The sequence below is a fragment of the Charadrius vociferus genome, unplaced genomic scaffold (assembly GCF_000708025.1).
Source record: "Charadrius vociferus isolate BGI_N301 unplaced genomic scaffold, ASM70802v2 scaffold244, whole genome shotgun sequence".
Lineage (NCBI taxonomy): Eukaryota > Metazoa > Chordata > Aves > Charadriiformes > Charadriidae > Charadrius > Charadrius vociferus.
Window position 1 is genome coordinate 5652494 of NW_009648822.1, and position 18268 is coordinate 5670761.

An 18268-nucleotide genomic window follows, 5' to 3' on the forward strand; every position below is an offset into this window, starting at 1 on the left:
CGGCTGCGTGGTTCTTTGTTGCTGGCTGAGGCCAAACCACGACAGGTCCCTTCCATGGAGCACAGTCCTTCAGGAACAGACTGCTCTCACTTGGGTCGCCCACGAGGTCACAAGTCCTGCCAGCAAACCTGCTCCAGTGTGGGCTCCTCTCTCTACAGGGCCACAGGTCCTGCCAGGAACCTGCTCTGGAGTGGTCTCTCCATGGTGTCACAGCCTCATTCGGGTGCATCCACCTGCTCTGGCATGGGGTTCTCCATGGGCTGCAAGTGGATATCTGCTCCACCCTTAACCTCCATGGGCTGCAGGGGGACAGCCTGCCTCACCATGGTCCTCACCATGGGCTGCAGGGGAATCTCTGCTCTGCACCTGGAGCACCTCCTCCCCCTCCTTCTTCACTGACCTTGGTGTCTGGAGAGTTGTTTCTCACACATTCCTCTCTTCTGGCTGCTGTTGGACAGCAGTTTTTTCCCCTTCTTAAATATGTTATCACAGAGGCACCACAGCCTTGGCTGATGGGCTTAGCCTTGGCCAGTGGTGGGTCCGTCTTGCAGCCAGCTGGCATCAGCTCCATCAGACACAGGGGGAGCTTCTGTCAGCTTCTCACAGAATCCACCCCTGTAGCCCCCCACTAACAAAACCTTGCCACACAAACCCAAAACACAGGTCCATAGGATTCTCCATAGCAGTGATAGATAAAAACTTTTATGACAATACAGTGCAGTTGAAAACAACTTACAGGACAGTTAAAAGTGCAGCAAGATTACACACAATCTTGCTCTGTTTATAGACTGGAAGAGTCTATTTTAAAAAGCATATTTAAAGATAAATCACACTGTTCAGAGCTGCAGTTTATGTAACAAGTTATTTGTTTCATAAAGCTGCTACATATAAAATTAGAATAAAGGCACAAGTGGAGACAAGCACTGGATTTAATCCCATTGTGTAGGGATTCAAGTTTAAGGGAGAGACAATATTAGAGTCCTCCCTAGTTTTTCTTTTAAAGTGAGATATCGGACCTCTTTTGAGCAAGACTTGCAGTGATCTCATGTCGCAGAATTTAGACTTCAGAGGTGTGCGGTTACTATGGTGATAGGCATGTTCTAAACACACAGTTAGACCAAGGAAACGCAGAAAGTCAAACTTAGACGGCTACTACAGTAGGACTGGAACCAATGAAAACAAAAGCTAAATTATAAAAGGCATTTGTTTTCAGAAACTACTTTAAAAATCATCTACATCCTCCACCCCCCTGAAACATGCATATTACACTTAAGCAGCAGTATCCACATCATATCATTTACCCAGAAGCAGTCAACTCTAGAGTAAACAAAGGTCAAGCAAAACATCGGAACATGCCTCTAAAAAGAATCTCTAAGTCATCCTTGAATCCTCTTTTTAAAATAAATGTTGCTTATTTACAAAGCTAAATTACTACAAGAAAATAAGATGGTATATGTGATGCATTATTAGGTTTTCAAGTTGATAACTTATGTAAGTGGATCTATATACATATATATATTTATATAGAGACATATATAATTTTAGCACTGCCATTCAGTCTGCTAAACAGCTCATCTTCCACATCAGAGCAGTGCAGCATAGGTAAAAAACACCTTTCTGAATACACCCTATTAGTTTCTTGAAGTGATGACAGTAAATATTCAAGAACTATAGGACACATTTAGATCAACTACCCACATCATCATTCATCATGTCTGTTGGACTAGCAGGCAGGCACTCATGTTTCAAGCTAAGCCTGTGGTTCAGTTGGATGATTTTTGTACTATTGTTTATTCTGAAAATCAGATAAAATGACCATTCTGTACTTTGATTTAAAACAAATTCAGTAATTTCATGTTAAGGTGTCTTTTCAGTATCCAGGTATGAGTAAGCAAAATGGTAAGTCTTCACTTTAATAAAAATTTCTCTGGCAGAATTTTCCAAATTAAAGCTTGAAAAAAAAGGAGGGAAAGTTTCATATACGTTGCTCAGGTATGAAGGCACTATCTTGACTGACAGCCAAGGAAAGAACGATGTGATCAAGACGCATCAATAATATTGTTATCACTGCTCTGATTTGCATCTAGTGCTAAACAGAGCTTTTTCCTATGGTGAAAAGCAAAGACCAAGGAATGAGCTGACGGACATCCCCGTTTCAGCGATAAGACTGGAACAAGATTACGACCCTGAGCGAAAGAAGTCCTGTACCAGAGTACACTGATTATTATGCTGGGCTCCCCCATGACAGCAGTTCACGCCATAACTTTGTCCTTATAAAAATGCCCAGATAATGGCTGCATTCAAAGTAAGACTGTAAAAGCTCTGAAACTGCCATTCTTTCCAAGGGGAAAAACAAACATCATTCTGGTAAAAAACAAAACAAAACAAAACCCGAACCAACCAACCAAACAAACAAAAAAAACCCAAACCAAAAAAAAACCCACAAATGATATATGCCCTGTAACAGAAACACTACTTTTAAGGCATATTGAGATGGAGCTTCCACCAACACCGAGAACTGTAATACTACATCTCCTGACAGCAGAATGGTGTTCTCCTTGTGACTGACAAGAGCTTTTGCTGTTTATGAAGTGACTGTCACACCGACACAGGCACTCTGTTCTCCAACGCACCGGGATGGTCCCACAGCCCATTCTCTTCCCTCCACCTCACATGGAAGCCGCAAAGGACATCTCCTATCCTATCTCTTACCTCCTACCCCCTGATAACTTATCGCTACATCTGTTTTGTCGGTTACTCCTTTTCAGCCCCCAGCAGCTGCAGTAACCAGACGTGTCTTTTCTATTTCTAAATTAGTGGTGATGGTTGCAACAATTCAGTTACTGAAACACTGAAGGACCACAGAGAACGAGCGCTCATCTTCCCACAGTGGTGCTGCTACCTGTCACAGGCCAAAAAGCCGCTACCCTAGACAATAACGCTGCTTGACAATTCCTACTGCAAGTTCATGCCTTCAGCTCCTTGTAAATTTGGTCAGCTTTGAAAGTCCCGATGGAAAAACTCATACTGGAGAAATGACGCATGTAGCAACAGTGGTTTTGTTATCTTATCCTTCCAGCAGCACAGCATATGAACATTCAAATTATATTTCAAAGGACTCCAAGGTGACTACCAAATTTTGTTGGTATTGTGGGCATGGAGGCAATTATAGTGTGGCAATAGCTACTTGCCTATGAACTGATTTTCCCTAAACTTTTCTTACTAATCATAAAACAAATTTAATTCTCTTCATAATATGCTACAAAACCACCATTTTTAAAGCTTAAATGTGGCCTGACCTTGTTAGATGCTATTTCCTCATCTTTCAATGACTTATTCCACAGTCTTGGTTTCATTCAAGCCAGGACTTCAAAAGTAATTTAAAAAGAAAATGCCAGCCATCAATATTGATAAGAATGGAGACTATAAATACAAAACAACTGTGAAAAGTCAGTCTGTGTACCAAGATTGTGACCAAAAATTAAGAGCCTTAACAAAAATCTGTCTTCAATGTGAGGGATGAGGAAGTTTAACCATTAGCTATATCCTTAAGGCTTATATTCACTACCTGAAGTTCAAAAGGGCATGTTAAAAAACCTTTGAGGCTAAAAAAAGTGGGAGAGGTGATTAATTAAAATTTAAGATTACAAACTAAAAATATTTCTCATTCTTGACTTCTAAAGACATTTTCATTTCAGAATCTGGAAACCTGCATGCAATCTCAAGCACTAGTAAAGTATTGGGCAGAAGAGGATAATCACTGCAGCAACTGAAAACTCCTCAATAATCCTTGAAGAAAAAGCAGCAAACCGCAGCCTAAATCAAAGCAGCTTGTACTATTCAAGGACATGTTAACTCATGAAGATTTCAGATGTGGTTTTGCTCAGCTTCTCACATACAAAACATAATGTATATTCTGTATTTCTCACATCCTGGGGAAAAGGAAGGGAAAGAAGGGAATATATTTGGAAGAAGAGAGCATCTCTAAAAGGGATGAACTGCAAAAGGATGAGTGTATGGAGGTGAGGGAGACGTTTGGGGAAGTAGACAACAATCCCTCCCCATCACTGGATAAGCAGCATCTTAGTGGGAAGGAGAGTATTGTGCCTTGAGTCAAGGGAAGGTAAATGCCAGGGTTGGGTTTTGCCATGTCTTGAGACTTGCTGTGCCACTAGCACTGGCAGGAAATTCGTAGCCAATTGTTGTTAAATTAGCATAAGAATGGAATAATGGCAGGAGCGTGAAAACCATAACAACTTTTTTAAAGTTTCCATGGAGATCTACGAAGCCAATGCACTTCACATTTGTATCACACCAATTAGTAGAAGCTATAATGAGAACAGGATTAGTGGACATCAGAATTAATATGATGTACTTAGGAAGAGTCAGTATGGCTTTTGTAAAAGGATGTCATCTCCTCTAAGCCCAGTGGAGCTCTCTGAAGGGGTCAACAAGCATTTGGATTACGATGATACAGTTTTCAAAATACTTTTGACAGATTTTAAGGGAAACACTTAAGCACCTAGGACTTAGAAGAAAAACATCCATCAACAGATAAAAAGAAAAAAATTATCAAAAGCTAGGAAACGGAGCTGGAATATTGGACCATCTGTCAGTTCTTACAATGGGACAAGGTCATCAAAGGACTTCCTCAGGGAATTGCGTTGAGCACTGGGACAGGCATTACAAAGGATGACAAAGTTTGTTAATTATTCAAGATGGTAATGATGAGAACCTATTATGAAGAACTGCAGACTCAACACGCCTGAGTTACTGGACAGTAAAATGGCAGATGAAATTCATTGTACACAAATGTAAAGTGACATACGTGAGGAAAAACACTCCAAGCTTCTCATGTGAAAAGACGAGCTTTGTGCTTGGAACTACCACTCAGGAGTAAGATCCTGGAATAAGTTCCATGAAAACACCAGCCCAGTGCTCATCAGCTGCAAAAAAAACAAACCAGAGTTCTAGGGATGACTCGGAAAGAAACAGAACAAAGTAAACAAGGCTGTTACGCTACAAAACATCTTCAATATTGTGAGCAGTTTTGGACCTCCCATCACAGAAAGGGCAACATAAAATGGGAAAGGTTCAGAAAAAGATAAAAGTGGTATGGAAAGGCTTGTATATGTCCAAATCAAATATCCATATAAGTAAAAACTTCAGCTGAGGCTCTTCAGTACAAAGAAAGGAACAACTTTGGGGGTACAGCATGGGTCTACAAAATCAGAAGAGATATGGAATGGATAGATAGGGATATACTGCTCTATTTCTCTTCCAATTAAAAAAAAAAATCTATTAAATGAACGTCATAGAAACCACCTTCAAAACAAACAGAAGAAAGTGTTTCTTCATGCAACTCCTAGTAAACCGGCGATGCTCCTTGACAAAGGAAGTGGTAAATGCAGTAAGTGTCAATGGGTTGTAGGGAGACTCGAGAGTTCACTGTACAGAAACTGTGTGCTACTGACACAGAATTCACATATTTAGAATTCAAACAGTCCTGAAGATGAAAACAACTGGAAGCTTAAAGTCATCTCAGAGGAAAGGGAACAGAAAAGTAAAGTATGTATCTAAGATGATGCCTTCCTGGCATGTCCTTATGGCCACAATGTGAGATAGGATATTAGACTAGTTGGGTCTTTGGTCCACTCAAATAAAACGTTTCTCATAGTCTTATGGGAGCTAATTAAAGCTTCACTTGATTATAAACAAGATACACTGGCATTTTCATGAAGTGCTGGCTCTTACTAATTGTCTGTTTTTTTCTTGAATATTTTGGTTTGGATTTTGATTCTTTAAAAAAATAAAGAGGTAATTTGTAAAACTGATAGAGAGCCACTGCAGTATTTCAGCTTCTGTGTTTCTTTGTGGTGACACCCAGGGATTAAAGGATTTTTTATCACCCTAATGTTACTTCACCCCTGGTAGATAGAAAACTGGTATTGAACAGGACTACAGAGAAAAAAAACCTTCTAGAGGTATATGAGAATAGGGCTTTTACTTGCCAAGCCACTGGCTCAAAAGCACATGAGAAGGTGTTGTTTTGGATCTCCATCTCCCACACTGAGGAGATTCAGAGATGGGCTGTGTTAGTTGTTCTGGGTTTGGTTTAACACTGGCCAATAATACTGTATTGTATACATGAGATGGCTTGATGTCTTCTCTCTTTAACCAATATTGGATTAATCAAGTTACAACCTGCTGCATAAAATCTACTCTGGCATCTCACAGTGAATCACCTTCCTGAGCCATTCTGCAAATATTGTCTGGGCCAAGAGCATCAGCATTCTGAGGTCATTATATTTAAATATGCAATCAGCACTTTTGGAATCAGGGATTTTATACATAAATGTACCCTGTTTTATAAACTCTTACTATCTCCGTAACAAAATACCATACCCAACTTACATGTAAAACAAAAATCAAGGAATACACAAAGGTCACTGCAGACCTTCATTCTCCTGCAACCCTGTTAACTTGCATCAAAATAATGCCAAATTACAATGGTTATAGCACTTGTTTTCATGGATGAGAGAATCAGGCTAATACAGCCCCATCTGCTGTATTTTCAGTGCAGACCGTTTGTACTTCAGCAGTAGTTCATCAACAGGGAAAAATTCTGCCACACAGAAGGAAATTTCACAAAGTAAAGCCTACAGGAACTGATACAACATGGTAAGCGCAGCTAAATTATTCACTAATAATAAACTGAACAGGGTTACCATCGTCTCAAAATGCATCTGACACTGTCCAGTGGGAATTTCCTGCCAGAAACTGCAAGCTGCTCGCCTAGGAGGCTGTGTGTTACCCAGCCAAAGGACATTTTCCCTCTTCTCATTACTGCTACTGTCTCCAGTGCCTTGCATTGAACAGAAATAAGATCTATAATGAAGGTACAGGACTGGAGTTCAGGACAGTCAGGTTAAGCGTCTCATTTTCTGGGAACTCTGTATATGAGACAGGTCTCCTAAAGGCTTTTTGGCAACCAACCTGGGACTTGCACGGTATCACCACACTTGAGTCTGGCCGAGCAATCCTCAAAACCCCTCATTTAACTTTTTAGGGATGTGAAAGGCTGCATCCCAATGCCAGTATATTCACTAGTAAACATTCACAGCATTTCCAGAACTGCTGCCTTCCTGTATATCCTTAGCTTCTCCTCCCACATGTAAGGTCTTCTGGGACTGACACTGGTAACACCTCCAGAACTAACTTCCTTAGGTGACTGATGCAGTAGCTGTGTCCTGAAGATACTTTCTAGAGACCAAATTTCTATAAAGTTCCCAATACCTAATGGTGCAGGTATCCTTCTGCTCACCACTGTATGCCCTCAATCCCATTCCTAGGATTCTCACCTTCCTGAGCACTGGAAAAAAGGACACGGCACTCAGGTCTGCAGATCCCACTTATCAATATTTCCTCTAAATTTTAGCTACCTATTGTTTTAGCTACCTCTGTTGCCTCAGATCCCTTCCAGTCTTCAGTATCTTTATAATACATTCCTGATGCTTGCAAAGGGAAAATCACATCCTTTGAAAGAGTTAGTTTGAGACATTCTCAGGACACACAAATTCAACCTGTTGTGGAGAGTTCAGCAAATGGTCGGTCAGGTACAAATGATGGAGAAGGAGCTCGGAAATCCTGTTATTCTTACTGATGACGTATTCCAGCATGGAGGCCGGGGGCACAGCTTCTCACTTCTTGTCTCTGCCTCCATTTCTCGCGTGTGTCGTTAGCTGCCTTTCTGCTGGGGCCAACGAGGAGGGAATGAACAGTCAGGTTAGTCCAGGTTCTGGTCCCTCCTCAAGCATGACACAGCTCAAGGGAATCGAGATCACAGCCGTACCACATAACTAAGCAGAATACAGCTGCATTAGTAGAATGTGCTGTTCAAAGTGACAAAGAAAAGACAGATGGGGGAAACAGATAGAAAGAGAGAACGGGGAACACTGTAATCGCTGGCAGTTTTATATATTTTTCAGAAATCAGGCTTTTTGTGTTTTGTTCTTTTTTTACTCTGCCTCATTCCTTCACCATTCTTAGCAACCCTAACCTTTCTCCATGTACTGACAGCCTTTCCCTCCTTGTCCAAACAGCAGCCGGAGCACCTGCTATCCAACTTTCTTGTCTGAAATGTGATAATGATGCAGAGATCCTCCATATGAACTCAGCCATAAACTATCTTAGCATTTATTTTGCCCTGCAAAAGACATCCCTGTATTTTAATTAAAAGATTAGACTTTAAAGGCCAGGAGGAACATTTATAACCTTGTAGTCTGATGACTTAAGTAATATAGGCCTGAAAAATCTCACTAGACAGCTCCTGCATCAAACATACAAGATCAAGGTGAGACCCTCCTTAATCAATCCTAACATAAAAAGTAATGAAAAACCCACCTGAGCCCATATTCAGTTGGTCTAAGTAGTAAATTTCCCTCACTACTAAAAACATGTAGCATCATTTTAAATAATGAATAGAGGTAAATAACAAAATTACATAATGGGCCTCAGTTTTGAAGATTGCATCCATACAGTGTGTACTGCAAGAATGGAGACTGGGTTTCTCAGTAAACACCATCACATATGCAAAAAAAAAAAAAAAAAAAAGGTATACTTACCCCAAATCATGCACATAAACAATTTTTACAGAGCAAGTAATTTTGAAGTATTAATTTTTAGGAAGCAGATTAATTGGCTAGCTTCCTAATTATATTCTGAAGATACACAAACATAGGATTTGTCATTTTTAAAGCTCTTCACAGACAGTAACTAATCTTCTAACTCCTCTACAAGGTAAGAATTATGGTGCCCATTTTAGGCACAAGGATATGTGCAAAGATGCCCAAATATAGATCTGCTGTAAATGAGTTCAACTAAACATTGCTATAAACAGAGCTCTTCTCCCTGAAGTGAGCCAATATATGATAGGAAAGCAAGAATAAGAAGTCAGCACATCCTAGACCTTGTTACATGTGTGTTATATATAATCATTTCTATCTATAAACAGTTTCAGAAAAAACAAACACTCAAAATTTCAAGCAACTGCAGTATTCTGTGAGATAAGGGACAGGATTGGTACAGTCCACCTGCCAGCACCAGAGACTGTAGGGATCTGATGGAAGAAAAAAGGCCACATACAATGTTTTCAAAAGTGCCTATCAAGCCTGAATGATTCTATGACACAGAAAATTGTCTTTTTGGTGCCACCATGCTCACTGACAGTCCTACTCTGTGGTTAACTAACCCTGTGTGTTGCAGCCTGGATATAACCTCATAAAAAACTTGGGAAGAAAAGTGACAGAATCTAGCTTTAAGCAAGAGAAGGATATTCCAACACCAGAAGAATGTTCTCCTGCCTAGACCTCCACCTTCTATTTACTCCTACTCCACCAAAAGGAGCACTGGCTGGTCCACCCAGCTGGACCAAGCTCAGGAGGCCAAGGAACGGCATTCAAGAACTCCACAAACTCCACAGAGCTGAAAACAGTACTTCTCTAACCATAACTCAAATAGAAACAAGTTCTTGATTAAACTTACAGTTCCCAACTTCATCCCTGAAGACTGTAAGTAGAAAAGTAGTGCTTACTCATTTGGAGGAAACTATAACTAAGCCTATTAGTGCACCTGGACGCTCAAGACCACCAGGCAATGGTTTGGACTGCTCTGTCTCAAAATCATGTGAGTATATGGGGTACACTCAGATACACAGAGAAAGAAAACGTCTACCTTGTCTCAGGTCATCAAAGATTCAGTGATTGAGTCCTGTCCTATCTCACCCACTAAGAAAAGTTTGGATCAAATTTCAGTGACATTTCCATACACATTCTTGTAACAGCTGTCCTAGAAAAATTCAGTGTACCTCACCTTGGCCAAGCAACAATTAAGATGATTCAGTCCATAAGACAATCCTTTCCTAATCCTCAGTAGTATTATTTCAACTTCTGACTATCCATTATCAACCACTGTTTTTTTACAAGAATTCACTGAAATTTCCTTTTAGCTGTTTAGACATGTTGTACCAGTAAACCAAAAATAACACAATCAACTAACCCACCTTGCATATATAAATTAAAACCTCACACTGACAAGCGTGTCACATCCACTAACATTTTATACAAAGGATGAGAACCAAATTGTACTATAGAAGTGGTGAGTTGAAAATTGTTTTTTAAAATTTGGCTGGAGCTTGCTGAAATGTGTTCATGCCTTGTGTAAAATAAAACTATTTTCAGGCTATAAAACCAATAGCATTAGAGATGGAATCCATATTTTATAATATTTACTGTCAAAGACCCACTTAAGCATGCATTCCATTTTCAACAATTTACTCAACTGCAACTATAGTACCTGTTTTCTTTTCAGGTTTTTACTAATACTCTCAAATCATGTTAGCTGTGAAACATTCAATAGATTTTCTGTTAGTAACAAAGATTTTGCAGTTTATGCAAAGTGAAGTACTTTAAACGCTCAGATATTATACCTGATTTTTCACCCAAATGAGTGTCATCCATATAGCAAAGGACATGTTGAAGTTTCCTTTTTAAGTAATTTCAGATCTTCTGGATTTTGGTTCCCCTAAAAATTGGTTGTGAATGCTCTGTTTTTAATCACACTTGTCATTCCACCACTATTAATCAAACAACAAGGCTTGTAAAAAGAGAGCAATATGAAGTTACTTAGGTTAGTAACCATAATCTGTTTCTTACTCTTTAAACAGTACTGGCGGGCGGAGGGACCACATTTCTGTTCACACACGGTCACAGATTTTGTTGAACCAATTGTCAGGACCTCCTACCCATTCAAACACCAAGGACACCGTAACTGACCGCCTGAGTGTGAGAAAGCACTTCCCCTCCTCCCCTCCAAAGTCAAGTGTTTCAAAGACACCACCATAAAGGACTGCCTTAACGAGGGAAATAAGGAAGTGGACATTTTCCAAACCGATCCCTACCTCTTCTCCCTCTTTGGAGCTACAGGTTTCCTCCAATAAGGAAGTTCACACCCAAACCTCATGAGGTTTATTAATACAGGGGTCATATACCTGCAGCTTGCTTTGAGTTTGCATGGAGAAGAAAGACTCACCAAAATCTTTTGAGAGAGAAAGATGCTAGCCTTGTCATGTCCTTAACTGCATAAAAGCATTGCAAGGTACACGCATCCTAGCAAAACACCCTCAAGAGGAACAAACCTTACCTGTCCCACTGCCCCTCTTTGGCTACAGGTAACAGGTGTTATCATTTCATTACCAATGCCACCTCTTCAGGGAAATGGAGCTCGTACAACTTACTCTAATACATGCTGTCTTTATCCAGCTGTGTTGTATGACAGCAGGCATCTCCTCCCTTCAGAGATTACATAAACAAAGCTCTAAGTGTGAACTAAAACTTTCTTTAGTGTGCTAATTTTTAGCTTGTATAGAAATAAAATGGGCTTAAAGCAAAGACACCAGAAGGAGCCACAGAACTATTTTCAAAAATCCATTTACTGATAATACACTTTCATTGGCTCTTTTTTTTCCCTGGAGCTATGACAATTCTAGGTGTCAAGCAAAGAGTTGTGATGCTTTTTTTCCACAGTGTGTTTACCAAAGGATTTATGATAGAAAAGTTGAAGAACCTATTATTCATATTAGGCATGACCTTCCTTTCCATCTGATGAAGATATTCTGGGACTGTGTTGGTTAACACTGACCTTTGGAAGCACCTTTCTGATAATTGAAACATTTCCAGATGCTCCACAACTCCTGGACCACATCAGCATTTGAGCAGTGTCACCAGTAGCTCTTCTGAGATCATGGTCTGTTTTGTTACTCGCGTTTCACTCTCTGAACAACGCAGTTTGTTCCGGCGTTTTGTATTACATACATTTAAATTAGTACAATTTTCTTTTACAAGCTTTCTGAAATACTTTCTGCAGGAAGTCGGCAACTACCAGTGCAGACTCGTAACAAAGCTGACAAGAGCAATGCAGAACTCTGTGTCAAAGTCATAGGTGCTGCTCAGGCTCGGTGACCATGGCCATGTCACCTGAGTCCAGCCACCTCGCTATGAGGCTGTCCTGCACACACTCTGGGTAGCAGTAAAGCCCAATCCTGCTGTCCGCAGACATATGATTTGAGAATTTCAAAGCATACACAGGACCACTGGTCAAATGTCACTTCCCCGCAAGGAGCAAGTGACAGTGAAAACCAAAAGCAGTTCTAAGCTGGCATCATCATTTTGGAGAAGACAGAGTCAAAAAATGGTTGAGGAAGAGGGGGGAGAAAAGTACAGGCATCACTTTCACTCTCACAGAAAAGAGTAGATTGTATGCAGAACAATGGGATTTTCTGTTCATTTTCCACAGAGAATATTTTATGTTCCTCCTCCTTACACAACCTCAAATTTTGCCTCCTATGTCAAGCTGCATCCCCAGCAGCGATAGCGCTTTCTCAAGCTAACCTGAATAAACAAAGAGATTTTCAGTTCCTGAGGGAGACAATCTCTGAACAGGAAGACCTTCCCCTGACAGTAGTGTTGTTGCTATTCCACAATAAATCCTACGAAGCCTTGGCTCACGAAGTGCAAAACAGCATCCTGATCTTTTCTTTGCAGCAGGCTAATGGCCAAATGCTATTGATTTCCTGCCAGTTTGACAAAAATGTGCAGTCCGTTAGGTCTTGAACTTGCCATACAATCAAAGAAACCTCTCTTTTAAATAAAGCTCTGCTTTCTACTATGTTTGTTTCACAACACTTTTCGTAACAAATTCCTGAAAAATCCAGGATGGCAAATAAAGCAGAGCAACCAAATCGGCTCCGGCTTGAATACAAACAGAATCATTTCAAAGGACATTATTTCACTTTCTCTTAGGGCTGCCAATACCAAGTTTTAGAAGTTATGATCTCTGCTATTCTACTGGAATTTCTCAAAATTATATTAACGATTCACATTTTCTAGTAATAGTAAAGCCTGAATGATCAAAGAAGTATTTGCATGGCCAATGCCAAAATTCAATTTGCTTTACATTTCTTTTTCCATTTGCACATAAACGTCTTATTTTTAAGCGAAATTCCTTCTCCTCTCAAACAAAATACAAATTGCCTTTTTTCTTTTAATTTAACCCAAATTGATCTTTTTTTAAAAAAGAAGCACAGAAAAACACCAACACATCTTTAAGCCATCAGTTTCAACCAAAACATCTGAGAAGCAGTTTATTACCAATAGCTGCATCTAAATACAAACAGTTCCCTTTGTTTTTTTGTTTTTAACTCACTGGAATGTATTGTGGGAAGACTATGCCAGAAATTCAATTTCTGTTCTCTCGTGTTTGGAGCTTTGTAGCCCACATGAATATTATCCTTTTCAAAGGCATGGAAACATACAGCAGTGTGTAAATATTGAAAGCTATCCAGTTTTGCCACTGATAGCAAGAAAAGAGGCATTCCCTGTACTAAGGAAACCATTAAAAAAAATGTAATTTTGTGCACTAGCAGGCATACAAGGCATAATGTCAAAATACAGTAGGAAATCAGCTGTACGGCTTTCAGGTCAGTTAAAAGCCTCACCCACTTTCCTACTGGAAATTTAACACATTTTTTCTGCAGCAACAGACAAAATATTCTTTAAGTAACATTTTCTTGAAGAATATTCCCAGTAAGAGGAAAAATGCTGCTTACACCTTCTGCTTTGACTTACACCAGAGCTGGGCAAGGGAAGGGTTGGGGGTAGTAACAGCGGAAAAAAGCCACCTTTCTATCCTACAGGAAATTCCAATGTTTTGTCCTACCAAGAATTACTTAGAAGCATAAAATCAAGAGAAAACAAAAGCTCTTAGCACTTTGTGTTGAATCAACCAATTGTGATGGACCAACCAAAAAAACCACTTTGTTTGAAGCCGGTTCCACACCAACCTATAGGTGCCTAAAGGGAATGATAATGCAGCTCCTACCCCGTACAGGTGTACTGTTTATCCAAGTTATATTTCCATAATGGGTCTATGGTCATATGTCTTCCAGGACAAGAGGCTCTGAGCTGCAGTGGAAGCAGTGGTCAAGATATCCAAGAAAAGGTGAGAGGCACCACACCCAGATGCTTTGAGCCACCATAGCACTACAGACCAATGAAGTTTAAAGCAACTCAGTTCAAAACCAAACATCTCACTGTGGATCAGCAGATAATTTGATTTATGAAATCAAACCATCCAAAACCTGTGTTGTCAATCACCTGTGGAAAAAATGCAGTAAATTCAGTGAGGGTTTTTCAGGTCTTTTGAAACTACTTTTTCCATGCAAAATAATTCTAACAAAAAGTTGAAGAGCAGCATCCACAGAAACCCTCCCTGGATTCCCATCCTGCTTTCTTTCATTCTTACACTTCTATTTCTGACACCTCCTCTCTAACTTTCATAATGTTAAAAATTAAGAATCTCTTTGTTCTGTCAGTTGCATAAAAATGGGATACGACTTCTGCAGAAGTTGTAGTAATTATGGAGATTGCCATCCTACTGCCTGACATGGTGTCAGAAAGATAACCTCATTCAGATTTCTTAAAGAGAAGAAAGAAATCCCCAAAACAATCCTTGTCAAGCCTTTAAAATTGTAATTTCCAAAGATAAAACAATGCAAAAGTAGGTACAGTGCTTTTGGTAACTAAAGCTACAAGTTTCAAAGTTCACCTTTTGAACACAATTGGGGAAACATTTGTTTTTATAGAGATGTTTGCAGTGCATTCTTGTATATACTGTCTTGTAGCATTATAATACTATATTCGCATGTAAAATATATGCGGCATAAAAACTGCATGAATTCACTTGCCTGCTGCAGAAACATAAAGGATGTAGTAAGGGAGAAAAATGAGAAGAGGGAGAATACTGTTCAACAAAATTCTAGCTTGAAAGTGACATTCCCATCACTGTCGCCATATACAGACAAATTTGCATCAAGAATTTTGTGAGGAAGTTCTGCGGGATCCAACCACACAGAACTGTCCTAGAACAATACAAAGCAGAGGTACCAGTCTGACTTTGGCAACTATTCTGGTACACTTCTTTGAGGGAATGCAACCTTTAGTTATGCCTGAATTCCTCACTGCTTAAATAGAGACAACAATCCTCATCAAGATACAGAACTAGAAGGTAAGTTTACTGTACAGAGCTGACAGTATGCTCCAGTCCACAACCCTCAGTTGTGTATGGAGCAGGAAGGATGCACAGAGAAGTCTGAGTGCAGACCGAGTGGCCCAAGTCTTGTGCGAGCCTGGGAACAAGATGCTGTAAGCAAACAGCTCCAGTGTAAACCGTGACATGTGAAAGTTCGTTTCACATCATCCACCTTTTCACATCCTCCATCTTTTCACATCTTTCATCTTTTGTATTCAAAATGCAATCAATAAACACGCAACCTAGTTTAAACTCAGTCAACAAGACCCAAGGGATCATTTTTATTTATTATTTGTTTGTTTGTTTGTTTGTTTATTATTGTCATTTTATGTTTTGCTATCTTGGCTCAAATTAGCTACCTATCTATTATCCTGTCTGTGACCATAGCCACTTGTTAGCTTGTGAATGATTCGGAGAAAGGAGAAAGAACAAACTTCTGCTGAAAACGGGCAATAAAATTACTGAAACACAACTCTTAGCACCTGCCATTAGTGGCTGCTTTCAGTGGCTACTCTGTGATTGAGATGCAAGAGTTACTTTCCTTCTAATAGTTTTAAAAGAAAAGCATGTGGTATTACAAAACCCAGTATGTAAATGTTTTACTTGCACCACCAGTGCTGGAAGGAGAGGTATATACTTTTTTTTTTCTTGCAGCACACCTAACCACGTTTACCTCTCCATCATTAAAAGGGCAATATTTTTTCTATTACAACAGCAGCTTGAATTGTTGAAAAAGTCAAAATTAAAAGCAGTGTCACAACTCTCTCCATTTGTAAAGGTTTGCTTTTTAGATATTTCAAGTTACCACTGAGACCCATCTCTTGTAAATATTTATATCAGATCATTTTTTAAACTTCCACAACATAGGTACCAATCTATAGCATTGCTCCAGCTAAATGACCGCCGTTTAGATTTGAAACACTGAAGAGCAATTTATTCCTGTTCTTCTAAAGTACACAGCAAAGTAATCATAATGCCATTAAGCTAAAACAGTTATAAAGCAGAGTTCTAACAAAACAAGCTCTTAGTGAGTTTGCAATATAACAAGGTGACAGATGTCCCAGTATAATTTGGGGCTTGCATACAAGAAAACACCATGTCCTGCTAAGAAGGTCAGTAATCCAAAGACAGCTATTTACATAGCTAGATGGAGAGCTGGGATGAAGATTTTCAAAGTGCCTTTGTAAAACACTGATCATACAGCACTATTGGCTCTACTAGAATAATTAAGAATAGTGGGTGTTTAACTCCTAATAATCTGTCCTCTTATTTAGCTGGCTAAATTACGACTGCTGGGCTGAAATCTTATCATCACTGCAATAAATGGCAAAACTTCAACTAAATGCAGAGGAATCTAGGGTCTTCAGATCCGACCCTAATTTCACTTACACAGAGGTTAAAATGATGTGATTCCAATCAGCATCACCCATTATTTCTGCTTAGTCTTCCTGCTTCCTGCATTAACTCCCAAACAAGTTTCTAGACGCTGAAAATCCATCACATGCTGAAGGTCCTACACAAAATAATTGTTCTCTTTGCTCATGTACCTTCCATGCACCTCCTCCACTCTATGTTGCCCTCGTCTCAGAGGTTTCAAACTGATCTGCATGCAGATTTGAGCAGTAGACCCGAAGCTAGTGGTTCACATCACACTGCAAAAACTAAAAAGAAACTGCCAAAACCTGACATTCATTATTTATTCAGGGTACAGAAGAGAAAACCCATTATTCAAAGGTACTAAAGATTTTATTTATTACCTCTGGAAAAAAGAAACCACAAAACATAAAGCAAGTGCAAACACAGATCAATAGACATGTTTTATAATTATAATGCAATATATATGCACCTTAAAGAAAATAAATTTTGTATCTTACACCTCCTATAATCATTTTTCCCATCCTTGAATATCAGAAAAAATAAATACTACATGCTACATATTAGGATGACTCATAAAACAAATCAAAGAAATGAAAAAAATCATTTGGTGTCAATCTATGAAGATTTTTATAGACCAAAAAAATATTAGAATTTTTTTTTAATGTAATGGAAAAACTTCCCAAGAGTCAACAAAGTGCCAGTCAATTTAATAATTAAATGGCCATAGTGGCACAAAGCAAGCATTCATCTAACCCATCTCCAGCACAGGCTAATAGCTGGTAGATAAGCAAGAACATCTGAAGGGGATGAGTATCAGACCATGCCCAACTGGGACATGCAATTGGGTTCACCACAGACACCAAGTCATAAAGCAATCAACAGTGGTGGTCTCAGCAACTTACAGAATCATAGAATTGTCGCAGTTGGAAGGGGCCTTTAAGTTCATCGAGTCCAACCATCAACCTAACACTGCCAAAACCACCACTAAACCATGTCCCTCAGCACCACGTCTACCCGTCTTTTAAATACCACCAGGGACAGTGGTTCAACCGCTTCCCTGGGCAGCCTGTTCCAACGTTTGAGAACCACTTCTGTGAAGAACTTCCGCAACTTCATCTCCTTCTGTCACTTAGCTGCCATGTTATTTAGGACTTCCCAGACCAACAGGGCCTTGCTAGTCACATGCCACAGCATCCTCAGTAGGACTACATATGAGCAGCTTGTGGAGCAAGAAGCTGCTAGCATCTTGCTTGGCCACTCCTAGCCCATTACAACCCACACACATTAGAACTGTTAAAGCATGGGAGGGACATGGACCTGTTTGAGCACATCCAGAGGAGAGCCACGAGGATGATCCGAGGGCTGGAGCTCCTCTCCTATGAGGAGAGGCTGAGAGAGTTGGGGCTGTTCAGCCTGGAGAAGAGAAGACTCCGGGGAGATCTTATGGCGGCCTTCCAGTACCTAAAGGGGGCCTACAGGAGAGCTGGGGAGGGACTTTTTACTAGGGCATGTAGTGACAGGATGAGCGGGAATGGCTTTAAACTGGAAGAGGACAGGTTTAGATTAAACATTAGGAAGAAGTTTTTCACTTTGAGGGTGGTGAGGCACTGGCACAGGTTGTTGAGGCCCCATCCCTGGAGGTGTTCAAGGCCAGGCTGGACGTGGCCTTGGGCAACCTGGTCTAGTGGGAGGTGTCCCTGCCCATGGCAGGGAGGTTGGAACTCGATGATCTTCATCCTTTCCAACC

At 40.0% G+C, this 18268-nt stretch overlaps 1 protein-coding gene across 1 annotated transcript in view; it reads right to left on the minus strand.

Annotated features, from left to right (window-relative positions):
• The window catches only part of RASGRF2 (Ras protein-specific guanine nucleotide-releasing factor 2), a 156120-nt gene that overhangs the window by 92833 nt on the left and 45019 nt on the right, over window positions 1–18268 (minus strand). The window lies entirely within an intron of this gene.